Raw genomic sequence first — 19,524 nt, 5'->3', positions numbered from 1 at the left:
AACACAGATTCCCAACCCTCACCCCAGAACACTACATCAGAATTTCCAGCAGGGAAGTTGACAGGATTTGTTTTATTAACAAGTGCACGCCCTCCAGATGATCTTGACAGCAGTCAAATCCAGATGCCCATTCAACATGTGGTATTGACACTATTTTTATTGATAAAGGGTCTGACATCAACTGAGGAAAACCTGGGTCTGTATAATCATAGGAAAATACTAGTTGTGAGAAAATATAAACTTCCCATAAGAACTCTTCTGGGTTTGTTCCACTTAATTAATTTTTTGACCTGTTATGGAGGGAACAGGTATTGTTGGTTAATACATGTCTCATTTTGGTTGCTTGATAAGACTGTCATTGATATTCAGGTAGTCTTTTCTCTTGGGTCTAGTGGTACCCTGTCCATACCCACAGTGGGGTACAGCTCACATGATATTGTCTTTTAGGAAATATGTGTCCTGTTACCCATCCCCTACCCCCATCTCTGAACTGTGAACTTCTTCAAAGCAAAAAACAAGTGTTTACTAAAAATGGAGCTTCAGTGGTTGGTATGGGAATTGTCTATTGCATCAATGTAAGGGATTCATGAATGAACACATAAATAACATTATTAAATAAGATAATGCAAGGAATTTAACATAATTCTGTAACAGGCACAGTACAAAAATTAACCAGCAGTTCTTTTTCAAAGAAAAAGTTTATATGACCATTATTCCCAAAGAGTTACACACCCAACATCATAAAAATCTAAGCACTAAAGCTTATGTTTAATGAAAGGGCAATAAAGCCCTTTGAAGGTCTTAGGTGAAAAGCAGCTGCAAAGATTCTTAACAGAGAGAGCATCCTAAAAGAGAAGAGTAAATGTGTTCGTACATAAGCTAGAAACATGTATGTGTCATGCAAGAAAGCTCTACAGGCAGGGACTTGTTAAATGTTTTTATTATACTTTTTATCCATTTATTAGCTTCAGTTCTTACCTAACATTGCCCCATTTCTCTTTGTTGAAGAATTGTATTATACTTGCCTATTTATGTGAACATCTGTGTTCATGCCCGGTTTTTCTTCTTTATATAGTATCTAACAACCACAGTACACACATTCATACTTAATAAAGATTATTTGAGCATGAAGATTTGAGTACTGGCAAATGGTGATTGCATATGTAACCAAAGAAGACATTTTTGCATTTAAATGTATGTTCATTTAAAAAAATGTTAGCCAAGAGTGGGTGGCAGAGGAGAGGTGGCTTAAAGAAGGAGCTATATCATATTTCTGGGTTGTTGGCAATAATTCCTTACTATATTAGTTCCTTCAAAGGTGAATAGTTTCTGATTATGATATAACCTTAACTTGCCATCTGTTGGGAAACAGTGTTTGCAGCTTAAACTTGGGATTTTTAGCTTCACAAATTCTCTAGCACTTATGTACCCTTACTGACTTCATAATTAATTCTAGACAAGGTTTAACAATCACCTGCCATTCTGTTAATGTGATTGTTCATCCATGAGCCTTGCAAATCCTTGTAATTGTGATATTTGATTTGAAAAAAACATTCTTCTAACCTTTCTGAAAGTAAAAAAATCCTCTGAAAAAATCAGGAAGACAGTCGGGGATTAAAGAGCTCCTTGAATGCCATCTAATCCAACTTTCTGTCCACTTCCTGGATCTCCAAACTCTAGTTGAACAACATGAGAAAGAAAAAAAAACTTTTCAATACCAACTCTGGTTGTTGGCAGAGTTGCAATTAGAATTCATGTCTTCCCACACAAATTGATGGGGAAGATGTTTTATAAAAGAAAATGAAATTTACTACGGTAAAGCAGTCAGAAGCTGTGATTTTATTAAACAATATTTTTGTGATTATGGGGCTATATGACTGTTAAACAGTCAGATAATATACAAAACTTGCTGCTGTGGGCAGCATTTGCTATTTCTATATGTGATTTGCTGAGTGTTTTCTTCAGTAGAATGTATTTTTTGATTACTAGATAGTCAGCATCCTATGAGCCATAACTTATTTTCCATGTAACTAACTCTCAGTAATGACCAGGAATCCCATGGTAATCCCAGGTGTTCACCTGCTATAGAGAAGTTTCCCAAGGTGATGTTGGACTTATTGCCATTAAGAAGGAAACCCAAGCCTAGATTACCTCTCCCCTAGTACACTTTACTCCACTCCCCTTAGGCTCCACTCCTAAGATAGAAAGAATTGTAGCACAAGAAAATTTGACCCCAAACTCTGTGCTCTTAGCCATTATTCCCTGCTGCCATCATGCACCACCATTATCTCTGGGTTAGCCTAGAAAATGGCCACCTCTGGCCATCCAGTGTGTACAATTAAGAGTCTTGCTCAAATGTACCACAATCTGGAACTCTTTCTGATCTATCATGCGTGGTGGGAGACAGAGAAGGCTGTTTGTTGTGAATGTTCAAGATTTCATGATCTTTGAGATTATTTTTCCATTCAATTAAGGCTTTCTGGGAGCAAATTTTCATTGTCTCCAGCAGCTCTGGTTCTGTGAAATATGTTCTTTCGTGGTGAAAGCACCCTTTATCACTTAGACCTGCCCTTCCACATATACTAAATGCAATGCAATATAATGAAAATGTGTCCAGCCAATCATAGGTCAAAAAATGAATGCCTGGCTGGCACCGCGGCTCAATTGGCTAATCTTCCGCCTGCAGCGCCAGCACCCTGGGTTCTAGTCCCGGTTGGGGCACCGGTTCTGTCCCGGTTGCTCCTCTTCCAGTCCAGCTCTCTGCTGTGGCCCAGGAAGGCAGTGAAAGATGGCCCAAGTGCTTGGGCCCTGCACCTGCATGGGAGACCAGGAAGAAGCACCTGGCTCCTGGCTTCGGATCCGTGCAGCCCTGGCCATGGTGGCCATTTAGGGGGTGAACCAACAGAAGGAAGCCCTTTCTCTCTGTCTCTCTTTCACTGTCTAACTCTGCCTGTCAAAAAATTAAAAAAAAAAAAAAAGAATGCCTGAACTCTGGGTGCCTTTAATATAATATAAATTATTATCTGAGGAGAGTAACCAATTAAAAATGTACAATTTGGGGAGCTATCCTACTGATACTACTGCTGAACTATTCTTTCCAACACAGTAAAATATGTCTTCAAGTACCTTGGCTTCACATTGCAGTCAGGGCATGGATATGTGAAGTTCTAAAATAATCAAAAGATCACCTAGATGAGCAACTTTTCATCCTCTTATTTAGACCTTGTCTTTTTCTTTGAGGCTGTCAGAAAAAGAATGTTTTCCATGGCAATGTCTAAAAAAATTAGATTGGGTCTACTAAGGTAACAATTCCAGAATGAAAGTGGTATTTGGAGCCAGAGCTGTGGCATAGCAGGTAAAGCTGCCACCTTCAGTGCCGGCCTCCGCTATGGGCAATGGTTCTAGTTCCAGGTGCCCCACTTCCGATCCAGCTCTCTGCTATGGCCTGGGAAAACAGTAGAAGATGGCTCAAGTCCTTGGGCCCCCGCACCTGCGTGGGAGACCCGGAAGAAGCTCCTGGCTGCTGGCTGTTGTGGCCAATTGGGGAGTGAACCAGCAGATGGAAGACCTCTCTTTCTTTCTCTCTCTCTCTCTCTCTTTCTCTCTCTGTAATTCTGACTTTCAAATAAATAAATCTTAAAAAAAGCAGTATTTTTTTCTTATAAAAGTAATGTCAAGAGAGCTCTTTAGCTCTTTGTCATGGAAAAAAATTAAGGGTGGAAAGAGTTTAGGGATAAAGATACAAAGAGATAAATTGCCCTTCATTATTCCTTCTCATTCATTCCTTTCTCCTTACTCCCTCGCCCTTTTCTCTCTCTACTGTGTGTTTCCTCTTCTTTTTTTTCTCATTCAGTTTATTCTTTGTAAACTTGTTTATTTTAAAAACAGGTTTTTTTTTGTTATTGCATATCTCATATCGTTTTAGTCCATTTGTGCTACTATAACAAAATATCAGAAACCAGGAAGCTTCTAAGGAACAGAAATTTGTTTTCTCACAGTTCTGGAGGCTGGAAAACCCAAGATCAACATATCAGCATTTAGTTAGGTTCTTCAGCAGTGTCTTCACACAGTGGAAGTCTGTGACCTCAGGAAACAGGAAAGCAAGCTAGCCCAAAGCTTTGTGAAGTCTCTTTTATAAGGCCGTTAACCCCATCTGCAAGGGAGAAGCCCTAGTGGCCTAATCACCTCTTCTAGGCTCCACCTCTTAATACCATTACACTGGCACTTAAGTTTCCAGATCCACATTTTGGAGGAAACACATTCCAACCATTGAATCAGAATTTCTTGAGTGTAATAACTTTTTTTTTTTTTCAAGTTCAAGACCTATCTTACAGAATACAATAGGAAAGAGGAATTCAAGAAGCTGTGGGGAAAGAGAGCTTTGGGATGTCTAGCATGCAGTTTCCCATAGGTAGACTAATAGCCACTGGCAGCACAGAGAAATCATGTGGAACAAGCAACACAAATAGAAATTGGCTTTCTACAATTCAACAAGGAGGAGTATCTTCCTGTCTGCTCCCAATTAATATTATGGTGATTGGCCTTTGTAATTGCAATTTATAGAGCATGAACTGCCTTTTCCTCTGGCAATCTCTAGATGGGTAAGCAAGGTTCACCTGACAGCTCCTCTTCACCTGGGCACAGGTGCTTTCCAGAATCCTCAGTTTGTTTTGCGAGTTTCAACTTGTAAAGGGCGAATCCCCTAGGGAACAGCCAAGTGTGAAAGGCTGGGACAAAGAGAAAGCTCTTCTTCCTCTGGTAACAGAACTTTAGGAATGAATTAGGAAACATTTACTCAACAGAGTATCCATCCCATTTTAAGGAAGAGGAAACTGAGGTCAACACAATGTCTTTGTGTATGTATTCTGATTGTGGAAATAACTACATGTCTCAAGTCAGTCTTTTCTTCCTATCTTAACATGTAGAATGAGGAATGTCAATGGAGCCACTTTTGCAAATGAATCACAGAGAGCCAAGCAGGTGCCATTCCTTACAGAATGGTGAGGTGTCAGACTGAGAAACTGTGTGTTCTTTGGTAACAAAAATTTTTGGGTGTGGTTGATCTGGAGTCAAGAAAATGCAATGCCCTTGCTATTTTTGGGCAAGGAGTAGTATGTGAGAGGGAAACAAAGAGGAGATGTAATACAGTGACAGATATGAAGTCACATCTGTTGACTCCTATAAATTCATAGTTTTAGTGTTGGTGGAATTGATTTTGTTCTCAGTTGAACAGGCAATCACAGAAGATGAGTCAGGTAAATACTGGGTAGGTTTTTTATGTCATGCTTAGAAGGCAGACTGTTTAAAGGTCTTGGCTTTTCCATCTTAAATTGAGTTACTGATGACCTGTGATATTTCAGATAAAATAATCCAGAACATAGGGGTATTGATGTTGAAGTATGTTGGTTTATGTAAGTGTCCTACCAGGATCACATTCCAATTGGTACAGATGGGTTTTTGCCTTGTGATGAGGGGTATTCCTACTGCCAATCAACTGGGATGGGAATATGGCCTGTAATAAATCTTTAGATTTGGGATTGTGAAAGAAAGACAACTCCATCTCTCTCTGGGCTATGCCATGGTTGGTCTAGAATTCAAAACCCAGGTGCTCGAGAGACTCCTGCTGAAGGGAATGTATTGATCTCTAATAGGTGGGAAGATGTCAGAGGTTAGAAAGGAAATAACTCTGTGTAGATTTTCTAGAATATTTCCCTTCAGCCATTCTTGCTGTTCAATTAAGTAGTTTAAAAATTTACCTTTGTTTAAAATAATGTGGAGAACTAAAAGAAAGAACTTGCTTCATGCATGGGATAGAAAAGTCATGCAGAAGTATGCAGTTTCACCCTCTAAGAGAGAATGGTGTGAGCCAAAGCAGATAATCATGAACATGCCCAGCTATGGGGGTCTTCTCACAAGCCAATAGTGACAGTAGAAATAGAGGACCTGAACCAATGGATGTGAGGGGCCTGATTCTGAGTACCAAGGAAACCACAAGGAGAACTCAGAAAACAACTGGTGGGCAAAGAGCAAGTAGAGCTCTGAGTTATTATAAATAACTCCAGTTAGAGTCAAATTAGTAAAGTTTGTGCTCTGACTGGCTAAAATCTTCAGGAGATGATCCAGGAACCAAGCAGTATTCCAAATGCACTACCAAACATTGTCATCTGTCGTCCTTACAAGCCAGGCCTGATAATAAAAACTGCTAACAAACATGTAATATATGTTTCTTATGTGTCACATACAGTGCTAACACTTTGCAGTCCTTATGATAACATCATGATTTTTTGCAGATGAGGAATCTAGGGCTTTAAAAGGTTAAATAAATTGCCCCAGATCAAGAGCTCATAAGTGATAGAACAGGGAATCAAACAGAGATAACTTATTCCAGAGCCTGAACTTTTGACCACTGTCCATCGACTGCTGTCCACTGGGGACCAACAGTGAAAGCTCTGGAATGTTGGTGGGTTAGGGGTTTGGGGTGGGATGAGAAAGTAGGTAGAGCTGGGAATAGACAGAGAAGAACCAATGGGATTTCTTTCTTTTTAAAATGATTTATTTATTTATTTGGCAGTCAGAGTTAACACAGAGAGAGAAGGAGAGGCAGAGAGAGAGGTCTTCCATCTGCTGGTTCACTCCCTATTGGACACAAAGGCCAGAGCTGCACCGATCTGAAGCCAGGAGCCAGGAGTTTCTTCTGGGTCTCCCACATGGGTGCAGGGGTGTCGCTCCCCCTCTTCGTGGAGGAACGACACAGGACCCTGCGCTGTTCTTTTGTCTGCTTGGTCCTCCCCGGGTTTGCTGCTGGTTCTTCCCGGGTTAGCTGCCGTCCCTCCTCCTCTGTGGAGGGGCAGGCCCCCTGCCACTTTCCCCACTTCCGCGGGGGAGTGGCACACCACCGGCCGGCTCTCTCAGGGGCTGCTCAGATGTTATCCAGATGTTCCTGGTGCATGTTGTCTCTCTCCTCCTTTATAGTCCTCTTCCACCAATCCCAACTCTGCTACCCACACGCCGAGTACACTGCTCTCCTCCAATCAGGAGCGGGATCAGCTCCTGTAGGTCATCACTCAAGTTGGCGAGAGGCAGCTGCGTAGAAGTTGTTTACTCCCTTCTCAGCGCCATATTGTGGGAGAGCAGATGCATAGAATAAGTCTTAATTCCAGTAACTTAGTCTAGTCCGAGTTGCTCCCCACACAGGGGCCCAAGGACTTGGGCTATCTTCTACTGTTTTCCCAGGCCACAGCAGAGAGCTGGATCAGAAGTGGAGCAGCCGAGACTTGAACCGGTGCCCTTATGGGATGCTGGCACTGGTTTTACCTGCTAGGCCATAGTGCCAGCCCCGGGATTTCTTTCTAATATACTTCCACAATTTTAGGACATAACAACAAAATCATTTTGGGAGAAAAAAAGAAATAAGGATGTTGATTGTAAGGTATATCCTACTTTTAGAAATAACATGAAAAAAGTATCACAGAATATGGGGAATAAAATATATTGGTGCTTCTCATAGCACAGAGCTTTTGTATAATTCTCATGTAGCTTTTGTAAGGATCCCCAGAGAAGTAAATTATTTCACAAAGATTATACAGCTGGTTAATGACAATGAAAGAACTTAAGCCCATACCTGCTTGAGTATTAAATCAAGATTCAGTTGGCAGTAAGCCTCTATTTTTTTTTCTCTTTGCAGACAAGATCACGTGACTCCACACTTGAAAGAGTGTCTTTAGAGGTGGTTTCCATAATGCTGTTCCTGAAAGCAATGCAGGTAAGAGTTCTACAATCACCTTCAGACATTTTGGACGCATTAGAGAAAATGATAATGGCTTCTGCAATTTACCTGGTAACCATCCTTTTCAGGAACTTTTCCTTTAGAGCCATGCTACTTATGTGATTTGAGCTAGTTTACTTTGGAATCCAACACTGAGATTATTCAAGTCAATGTACACAAAGGGTTATTATTATTTCTTACCAAGAAAAGATATAAATAGATTTCAGTGTGCCAGCTTCTGTAAATATGCAATATCCTTCCAAGCTTATGCATATTTGGAAACTACAGTAAATGTTTATGGGCATTAATTTAATTGAACCTGATATTTATTACTCTATGTTTGAAGGTAAGTTAAATGTAACTTTCTAAAATTTCCTGCTTGTAACTAAAGCAAGATGAACTACAGGGAATATTTCTTTTCCTGAGTATTAGACTTCTGAAAAATTTAATAGCCACAAGAGGACATACAATAGAAAGTGATTGTTGGATATTGACTATGTCATGATACACACACACATGGTTGCCTGTATATATGTTTGTGTGTATACATATACAGATGTATACACACATGTGCAACATTTGGACTTCAGAAAAGGTAGGTAAATACATTTACATATTATAATGTGCTGATATGTGCATACATGCACATACATGCTCCTGTGTCCAAAGATTAGTTCTGAAAAACAGAATGTAAATTGAATTTTTACTGAAATTGATTTAATTATCTTGAGCCAATAATTGAATAACTTCTTCTTGAAAAGATCCCTTGGCAACTTATATAATTTACAAAATTGAAGAATATATTAATTTTCTTAAAGCATCTCTATTTTTAATATATACAAGCATTGCATTCATTCCATTAATGTCAGTTAAAATATTTACTTAGGGACTGCTGTGTCATGGATACTCTTACAAGTGCTGGAGAAGGGGTGTGTTAGTGTTGGGGGGGGGTATGGCAGGGGAGAGAAAGAAGAGAATGGGAGTAAAGGTGTGAGTTTGTAACCATAAACTATTGAAACAGAAATTCTTTGTCTCTTAGCAGTCTGTTTGTCCTTGGGAAGCTATTAGCCCCATATGGAACTGAGCTCTCCTGGGCACTATTAGCAATAGTCTCTCTTTAATATCAGCCTTTTAGTCTAGACCAGACGTTTACACTTGATTCTCATAATGCAAATTCAAGCTCATAGCCAGATAATCCAGTATATTCATGTAAAAAAAATCTACTCTGCAACTTTGAAGTCAACAACATTTTGAGGACATTACTCCCAGCAGAAATGTACATGTTCAGATCTTTAAACTTTGTACTACTACTTGTAGCCTGTGTAGTTGCACTAAGAACAGCTGAACTAGAGACACCTGGCCAAGTATGTTACACTGCAGTGTATTTAGCAATCACATCTCTGCAAGTTCAGGATAGCATGCTTTTTAAATGTCTTCAACAGTTAAGTAATACCAAGAAATTGGCCCCCTACAGCAATAAATTACTTTGATATTCACCAAAACACAACAACAAACTGGCTGTCAAGTTTGGCAACCCTTTGAAAAGAGGTGGGCCTCCTCTCTGAACCCTGAATGGAAACATTATTTTTCCTCCACTAGAAGCCATCATCACTCTTTCACCAGAAGGAAGGTCACACCATCTTTCACAAAAGATTTGCCTGCTTGTAATTACTGCCTGGAGCGTACAGACAAATGCAATCTTTTAAAATGCTAACTGTGTTATACTTATACCCAAGGGATCCCTGGGTACAAATGTAACGCGGCCTCACCAGTTTGTCTTAGCAAGACCTTACAGTGCTGATTGAAAACAGCTGAACTAAATCAACAGTTACCTTGAGCCAGGGGCCTTTGGAGAGCAATTAGAGTCAAGGCTTGGGTTTTGAACCCAATATGCTCTGTCAGTCTCAATGATTTGTGTTTGTTGTACCCAGTCTCATTTCCTGCATGAAATATGAGGCTGTATAAAGAGGAAAAATTCCCAAGATTAAAAAATATTTGACCTCAGTGCATTTGTGAGCATAGAAGTACACATGTCTAAATGACCATTTGGGTCTGTAGTACAAAGTTCTATTGATGTTGGCAGCCCGAGCTTCCCAGTCTCAAAGCCACATGAATGGTTTCGTGTTTCAGCCAAAAAATGTTTTCCACATGCTTTAGTGTGGGCCAATTTACACAGTAGATTTCGTGGATACTGCGGCCAAGTGCTTCATAAAGGGCTGCCTTCTCTGGGATCAGGGAAACCACAACAGACACATTGCTAATGCAATCTAATTATCTGCTTGAATATTTTTCCAGATGTATCCAATGTCTAAAAATACTGCAATAAAAAAGATATTATTTGACTCCCTCAACTGAAACAGTGGCATAAAGAACCTGTTTGTCTAGAGGGAAAGTTAATGACATTGTGCTTCTATGACTGCATTTAAATCAGTCAAATGAAACAGTACCCACAGGGTGGGTTCTGCTCTCAGTTTGAACAAGCCTTCCAAACCTTGGTAAAAGAGATCCCTCCATTATATAAAGGGGTGACCCTCTCTCTCATAAGTTAATTCCTCTCATTTGTGGTTTCCTAATTTGATTGAGATTGGTTAGTGCAATTCATGACCAAGAGACTCCATGTTTTTGCCACTCAGTTCACTGTATGCCTCCCACAATGGGACAGCAGGCCATTTCCTTTCTGTCACAGGAAAAAAATCTTTTGACTAATAAGTAGAGATTTCTACCCTGTCCCCAAAGAAATACTGGCTGTTCTGAAAGTCTTCATGTTTCCCTTTTGTTTCCCTTCAGCAGAATTTATTTTTGTATAGTTAGTCCCATACTTCAGCCTAGTTTCCTTTGTGTTATTTGGATCTCAGCTAGTCTTGCAGATACATGATGTTATGCCAGGTTATTGTTCAAGCTGTTGGCAGCTGTACTCATTTCTAACACATCCAACTGCCCGGGAGAATACAAGTGCGTTCAGTAGGAATTTGTTGAACTAAATGGAGAGGTCAGTTTTATCAGCCTGTGACTTTACACATACTTTCACAAAGACTTTAGAATGAACTATAAAATTCCAAAATAAATAACCAAGCCTAGGCAAAACACACACACACACACACACACACAGTCTTCCAGGAAACAGAGTAGCTTATGAAATTGGTTATCCTTTTTTTTTTTTTTTTTTTTTTCCAATCTCCATACTGGCAGCAAGGGTTGTACGAGGAGGGCACATTCTGTATTACACCTTTCAGGAAGTAATAAATCAAGGCAGGGCATTACCTTCACTGCCTTAACTGGTCTTATTCATAACTATAAAACCAGTGTCCTGGCTTCCCTAATTCTCATACAGCAACGACAGTAAGCAGAGATTTCTAACTTGGAGATACCTTAGTTAGGCAATGAGGTTGTGGCTGAAGCTAAAGAAAAGGAAAGCAGAGTGCCAAGAACTTCGGGTAGGAGTGAGTGAGGCCCCACTAGGCTGGTTCATCTCATTCTTCTTAATTGAGCTGTTCTCCTTGCAATGAGAAATTTCACTGATTGATTTGACTTTCTTGTTTCTTGTGAAATCTTGAAACCATATCCCCATCCACTCCACTGTTGTTTCTTTTTTCCCCCAGCTAGGATATGGTTTCAAAATATGTTCAGAGTTCTTTAAACGATGTCCCCAGGGAGTGAGGTCACTTGGGCTTTTCAATTAGAAAAAAATAGGCAGCTTTCATTTCTCTGGCAATGCTTTTTTCATTATATGATCCCTTCTCGTAAACATGTGTGCTTGTCCTGTTTTCTATGTACTGTCAAGACATTCTCAGGAAAATGGACCAGACAAGAGATACAATGAAATACTACTCACTTTGCAAATAAAGACTCTTCTATTTAAAAGTGGGCTGTGTTTCACATGCGTATTTATAATCCAGTGGTTGGAATTCAGATTGTGTTTTCGTATAGAAGGAATGTTAAAAATGGGTGATAAGTTCTCTCAGCCCTTCTATACCCAGGGTATAACCTCTAATGTATTGAAAGCATTCTATTGATAAAAAAGTCTTTGTAACCTGCCTCCCATTTTATGAGTAGGATTCTGGAGATATGAAACTCCAGAGTAAAGGAATAAGAAGTAGGGGAAAAAATGTTCTGCCAGCATTACTGCTAGGGTTAGCCCAAGCAACACTTTGGAAGAGACAAAGTAGGTTTGGCACCCCCTTCCAGAAACTCATCTATAATTTTTCTCTCCCTTTTCAAGGTCGTCTTTCAGGCCCTAATAGTTGCACATTTCCCTATACTTTTGCATTGTGTTGCCTTTCTTTCCTATTGTCTCACGAATGGGTTCATTATGTATCACTCCTCACTCCCCTTAATCAAAATGCCTTGGTGTCATCAGAAGAAATGCTTGGTGATTAAAATAATTTACACAGAGATATGAATAACTTCTTAATCATCTTTGGTTATCTACATTTTAAAGCAGCATGCAAACTAACTCTAAAGGATCTGTAATCTGTTCATTTCAAACAATGTGATGACATTGAAAAAATTCAAAAATTTTGGGAAAACAAGATTTGGTGCCTGGTTCCCAATTCATCGGCAGGAAGACCTGTCCAGCTTCTTGGCTTTGTTTTGTAAATAAGTGTCTAACTTCTCACGTAGCGTAGGGTTCTCTCTCTAACAAGTCTGCATTGCAGAGAGGGAATCTCAGAACTCCAGAATCCAGAGATCTGTTAGTGAAGAGGTCTTCCTCCACTTTCTTTGTGTTGTTAGTATTTTGGGTAATTGTAAGCTCACAACCAGCTACAGCACAAACTAAAGTAGAGTTCTGAGTTCTAAATATCAGCCTTAGAAAACAATACCTGTAACCTTCATAATTGTTTTTGGCAAATAGAAACATGGCACTTTTATTTATTTTTAAAAATTTTCAAAAATATTTATTTTATTTATTTGAAGGACAGAGTCACAGAGAGAGGTAAAGACAGAGAGAGGTCTTCCTCTGCTGGTTCACACCACAAATGACTGCAACGGCTGGAGCTGAGCCAGTCTGAAGCCAGGAGCCAGGAGCTGCTTTTGGGCCTCTCATGTGGGTGCAGAGGCCCAAGGTCTTGGGTCATCCTCCACTGCCCTCCCAGGCACATTAGCAGGGAGCTGGATTGGAAGTGCAGTAGCCAGACTTTTAACCCACTGTGCCACAGTGCCGGCTCAGGCATTACATGTTTATAAAAAATAACTTCTGTGGGGCCGGCACTATGGTGTAGTAGGCTAAGCCTCTGCCTGCAGTGCCGACTTCCCATATGGGTGCCAGTTCATGTCCTTGCTGTTCCTTTTCCAATCCAGCTCTCTGCTATGGCCTGGGAAAGCGGTGGAAGATGGCCTAAGGGTTTGGGGCCCTGCACCCACACGGGAGACCCAGAAGAAGCTCCTGGCTCCTGGTTCCTGGCTTCAGATTAGCCAAGCTCCAGCCATTGAGGCCATTTGGAGAGTGAAGCAATGGGTGGAAGACCTTTCTCTCTGTCTCTCCCTCGCTCTGTAACTCTATATCTGAAATAAATGAATAAAATCTTTTTAAAAAAGTTTTTTTGCATAGCAAGCTAAGAATTGAGATGCTTTGAACAGAATTGTTAGGCGTTAGACTTTCATGGGTACAAAAATTGGCCATTTAGATTATGAAATTTTGGTTTGGGTTTTGAAGATGCTCGTATGACAGTGCATCTCAAAATAGGACTAAATCACTTCTGTCCTCTGGTGGTTCCTCTGAAAAGAAGTTAAGAAATTTCCAGGAAAAAGGAATTCAAATGACTTTGCTCTTAAAAACTTAACAGAGTCAAAAATAAGATTAAGTATCATTCTCTCTAAGGTCTGCTATTCACATCCTAAAGGTAGCCCATGTAAATCAGGACTCAGCTTCCACTGGTGAGTTGGATGCAATGCATTTAGGTTCACCCATTTTCCCAGTATTATCATGTTACCGTCTGTATTTGTTACATATGCCTCTTTTGCTTTCTTACTGTTGGGGTTTATTACTGATGTCTAATTTTACATAGTAAGCCATCATCGCACAAAAGTGTTTGATGAAGACATAAAGATAGCTATAAAAGTATGACACAAACCCACCACGACCAAAAGCGCTTTCAGTAACCAGGTTTCTGGGTGAATGAAGGGTGTGATTGCACATGTGCTGAGATGGGGAGACGCAGCCAGAAGCAGTCAGATAAAAAAGTGAAAGTGGGTAATACAAAAATAAACAAAGGAAAATTTGTTTCATAAAAATAGCAATCATTTTGACCCTGGAGTGTGGTAAATTGCCTTTTATAAAACTTGGTTAAATAGTGGCAAGAAGCCATCAAATTTGCAGGTAAGTACTCTATATTTCTCAGGCTTAAAAAATGATTTTTTCCGTAGAAATATTTTCCAGTATTAAATGGTTAGATGTATATTGCCTAAGAAAATAGGGGAATCAAAAGTACTAAGGCATAATTCAGAAGTTACATTCCCTGTAACAAAAACAAGTATAAGTTATACATTTTCCAGGTAGCTAGTAAAATTAGCTTCAAAGTTAATAACAAATAATGAGGCATGATAGGTATAGCTGAATTACCCCACCATAAGACAGCTGTATATCATGAAACATTGATGGCATATAATGTGTGTGCTATAGGAGATATTTTGCCTTTCATCTGGCAAAACCACTGCTGTGTTATGTATGAGTCATATCTTGGCTACTTTATGGTATGTACATTGAGGAGAAGTGCTGGATTTTTTTTTTTTTTCTGTTCATCATTTAAAAATCCAAGCTGGGGACCGGCACTGTGGCACAGTAGGTTAATGCCCTGGCCTGAAGCACCAGCATCCCATATGGGCGCTGGTTCTAGTCCCGGCTGCTCCTCTTCTGATCCAGCTCTCTGCTATGGCCTGGGAAAGCAATAGAGAATGGCCAAAGTCCTTGGGCCCCTGCACCCACATGGGAGACCCAGAGGAAGCTCCTGGCTCCTGGCTTCGGATTGGCGCAGCTCTGGCTGTTGTGGTCAATTGGGGAGTGAACCATCGGATGGAAGACCTCTCTCTCTCTCTCTCTCTCTCTCTTTCTCTGCCTCTCCTCTCTCTGTGTAACTCTGACTTTCAAGTAAGATAAATAAATCTTTAAAAAAAAATCCAAGCTAGTTGAGGTTGTCACTCTGTCATTGATGTTTCTCTGAAGCATGTTGTAGATTAATAAAGAGTATTGAGCTTGTCACTGACAGGGAGTTAGGCCTGCATACAACAGGAAAAACCAGTACCCCCACAAGGCAAGGCTTTGCAACAGACCGCCAGTTGGCATACGTTGCTACTAACAGTGAATGGCTGGTGATGAGTAGTAATATGCCTCAGAATCTTTGCTCAGTATTTAAAGAAATAGGGGGAATTGTGGAAATAATCATATGGTGGTATATGTATGTTAACATGCTCGCTCTCTCTCTCTCTCTCTCTGTTTTTTTTTAAAGATATATTTATTTTATTTATTTGAAAGTGGAGATAGATATACAGGCGGAGAATGATCTCCCGTCTATGGATTTACTCCCCCACTGCTTGCAACAGCTGATGCTGGACCAACTTGAAGCCAGGAGCGATAAACTCCTTTTATGTGGGAGGCAGTTGAGATCTTTTATGTGAGAGACAGAAACTCAACTACTTAAACCAACAATTTGCTTTCTCCAGGCACACATTAGCAGGAAGCTGGGATAGGGAGTGATCCAGAACTTGAACCTAGGTAGGTTATGAAATATGGGTGTGCCAATCAGCATCATAACCACTGTGCCAAGTGTCTACCCCAACAACCAGAATTGGTTTATCTAACTACAGTCTGACTTCCTGCTACATGTTAGAATTATTATTATTTTTTAAGATTTATTTATTTGAAAGACAGAGTTACAGAGAGAGAAAGAAAGCAAGAGACAGAGAGAGAGGTCTTCCATCTTAAGCCAGGATATTCTTCCAGGTCTCATGTGGGTGCAGGGGCCCAAGTACTTAGGCCATCTTCCACTGCTTTCCCAGGCCAATAGCTGGATCAGAAGTCAAGCAGCCAGAACTTGGACCAGTGCCCATATTGGATGCCTGCATCAAAGGCAGCAGCTTTACCTGCTATGTCACAACACTGGCTTCTAGATGTTAGAATTATTTTAAAAATTAGTGCAATATACTTTCCATGTTTTCTGACACACGTGTGAATGCATTAGTAAATACCTAGGAATAAAATTCCTTGGTATTGTTTAGTCATAAAATATGGTTTTGTCACAGACATTTGTGAATAAGACTTTACTTTCCTAGAGTAGTTGAAAGATAACAAGTGGTGATGTTATGGATAAAAGGGAACCCTTGTACATTATTGGTGGGGATATAAATTAATACAGCCATTGGGAAACAACTTCAGCTCATACCATTGCTGCGTGAAAGCATCCCACCCAACATTTTCAGCAACACTTGGTATTAGATTCTTAAACTTGCCCAAGCTTGTGGGTGTGTATAAGAATATCATTGCAGTTTTAAATTTCATTTAAAGCTGCAAAGAATTTACCTGAATATTTGAAATGATAAATGAAATTTAAAATGTCTTCATAAAACTGATAATACCAGTAAAATCCTTTTTCATTGCTTGAAATGTTTCATTCAAGTGATATAACTAACAATTTATTCTCAATACTCTAATAACTTAAACTCTTATCCCCTTATCCCATAACTTATAAATCATTACTTTTTTAAAAAAGATTTATTTATTTATTTATTTGAAAGGCAGAGTTACAGAGAGAGGCAGAGAGAGAGACAGAGAGACAGAGAGAGAGAAAGTCTTCCATTTGCTTGTTCACTTCTCAAATGGCCACAATGGCAGAAGCTGGGCCTATCCAAAGCTAGGAGCTTCTTTGGGGTCTCCCATTCAGGTGTAGGGGCACAAGGACTTGGGCCATTCTCTACCACTTTCCCAGGCCATAGCAGAGAGCTGCATGGAAGTGGAGCAGCTGTGACTGGAACTGGTGTCCATATGGGATACCAGCACTGCAGGTGGAGGCTTTACCTGCTATGCCACAGCGCCGGCCCCTAAATCATTACTTTTAAGATCAGTTATATTAATATTTATCACAAAAACTAGTCTACATTACAAACAAAATAACTGCTATTTTGACACCTTCTAAACCACTGATATTTTCCTTTGTCACAAGTAAATTAATGATTTTTCCTTCATTTGAAAAATTACATTCTAATAAGCAAGAGAAGATAAATAAATTTTACCTGGCTATTAATATAACTAAAGAGTGATGATTTGAAACTTTGAAACCTCCAGCTTGTGTTACATTATACACATGAACATCATTGTTAAAAGACAGCTGAATATTGGGACTGTGGTTGTGGTGCAGTGTGTTAAGCCACTACCTGCATATGTCTGCATCCCATATCAGAGCACTGGTTCGAATCTTGACTGCTCCATTTCAGATCCAGCTCCCTTCTAAGGCACCTGGGAAAGCAGTGGAAGATGGACTTGGTGCTTGGGCCCCTGACATCCCCATGGGAGACCTGGGTGATGTTCTGGGCTCCTGGCTTTGGCCAGGCCCAACCCAGGATATTGAGGAATGAACCAGCAGATGGAATATTTATCTTCCTCTTTCTGTCTTCTGTCATTTAAACTTTCAAATAATATAATAAATCTTTTTTTTTTACAAAAATGAAAACTGGATACAGAGATTGTGGTTTGAACTCAAAGAATAGTTGTTATTATTGTGAAGGAAGCCAAACAAAAACATCCTGATCCTTTGTAAGAAATTATAATATTAATGACAATTATACTTTATACCATGGTGTATACTTGATATATACATTATAAGTTTTTAGAAAAATTAGTAATCACAATTATTGCAAAAGATCATTAAGTGAAAAAAGACAAAAATATTTTAGGAAGACAAAAGTAAGAGGAAGTGCCATGGACTGAGAGCTCATGACAAGAATTCCAGGGTTGACATGGCATTGCAGCATACTGACAATCTGGGAGAATCATTTACACTTCTGAGTTTCTATTTCTCCAATCTTATTACAACTGCCTTGATTTCCTTGTGTTTTGTCTAGATGAGATAATATATGAAAAATATTTTAAACACCACTTTGCTTCCAGTTATGATAGGTAGTTCATATCAGATTTATATGTCTAGAAGAGGAAATTTGCAAGTTGGGTATAATGCAAAAATGTTAGCAGAAAACAAAGCAAATAAATGCCCTGTTTTTGAAGGCACTGGGGACCAACCTAGACATCCAGAACATGAGGTCTAACATTCTAGCGAAAAAGGAGTCATATTAGGAGTTTCCCCTCAGGATATTTTGTGACCAGTATTCAGTACTTGAGCAGTAATAGATTCTGGGGGGCAAAAAAAGTCTCAAGAAACTACTAAGAAGGGGAGCAGAAATTATCACGACTGTAGGATTCGCTAAAGGCCCTCATAAATACCCCAAATTTTAGGAGAGAACCCTGAGAGCCTATTCCTATGAAGTAATAGCAAATCTGAAATAGACTGGATTTATTGGATCAAGGAACTATACCTGTAGTCTGTATGCCTACGGGATAAAAATAACTTCCTCCCTCTGGAGGAGATAATGTTATCCAGCACCACTGGGATATTTTATATGCATTATTTAGCATCTGTTATCCATTAAAACAATCAAATCTATGCAAATCAAGAAAATGAAGAAATAGATCAATAAATGGCCCAGTTGTTGAGAGAGAAAGGCTTTATAAGCTACAGGACATTTAAGGGACACAGTGAAAAGACTGAATTATGTGTGATCAGATTCCAGAAAGAGAAGTGAGGTGGAATGAGAGAGAAGATTCTTTGGAGAGATCATGGCCTAGAATTATCCAAAATTATTGAAAGGCACCCTGATTCAAGAATATCTGAATCAAAAGTGGGGCAAAATCAAAGAACATCACAGCTAGACACATCATAGTGAAAATGCTGAAAGCCAAAAACAAAGAGAAAATCCTAGAATTACTGTAAGGGAAAAAAAGACATATTGCCTTAAAACAAACAACATTAAAGTGATGGTTGATTTTTAATGATGTGATTTCTTGCTTAAATACTTGTAAGAATTCACCAGAGGGTCTAAATAGTCATGAAATATGCTTTGTGAGAAAGTTTTAGATTTATATTCATTAGCAATATAATAAAACACTGTCAGCTCCTTCTATGAATTTTGAAAGTTAAATTTTAAGAAGGAATTTGTCCATTTTTCTAACTTTAAAACTGTTGACATATCATTTAAAATTATATACTCATTCTTTAAAGTGTACTTTATTTTGTACTTTAATTTGTATTTTGTTGATTTTTTAAATTTTTTAAAATTCCTTTTATGGAGTTACCAATTGTATCAATATATTTGAAATATAAACTTTGGAATTTATTTTTATTTATTGAACATTTTTCCTATTTCATTAATTAAATCTCTTCAAATTTTATTTCTCCTACTTTGTTGACTTTAAATTGCTGTCTATAATTTTTTTAAAATTCATTTTATTATTTATGAGCTAATTTTTAAAGATTTTATTTATCTATTTTTTTCCAAAGAAACCTTTTATTTAATGAGCACAAATTTCATAAGTACAACTTCAGGAATGTAGTGATTCTTCCCACCATACCTGCCCTCCCACCTCGCCTCCATTATCCATTAAGATTAATTTTCAATTAACTTTAAACACATAAGACCAACTCTATACTAAGTAAAGATTTCAACAATTTGCACACGCACACACATGAAATGAAACTTTTTGAGAACAAGCTTTACAG

This window comes from Oryctolagus cuniculus, chromosome 1 (assembly GCF_964237555.1).
Source record: "Oryctolagus cuniculus chromosome 1, mOryCun1.1, whole genome shotgun sequence".
Taxonomy (NCBI): Eukaryota; Metazoa; Chordata; class Mammalia; order Lagomorpha; family Leporidae; genus Oryctolagus; species Oryctolagus cuniculus.
This window is presented reverse-complemented; position numbering follows the sequence as displayed.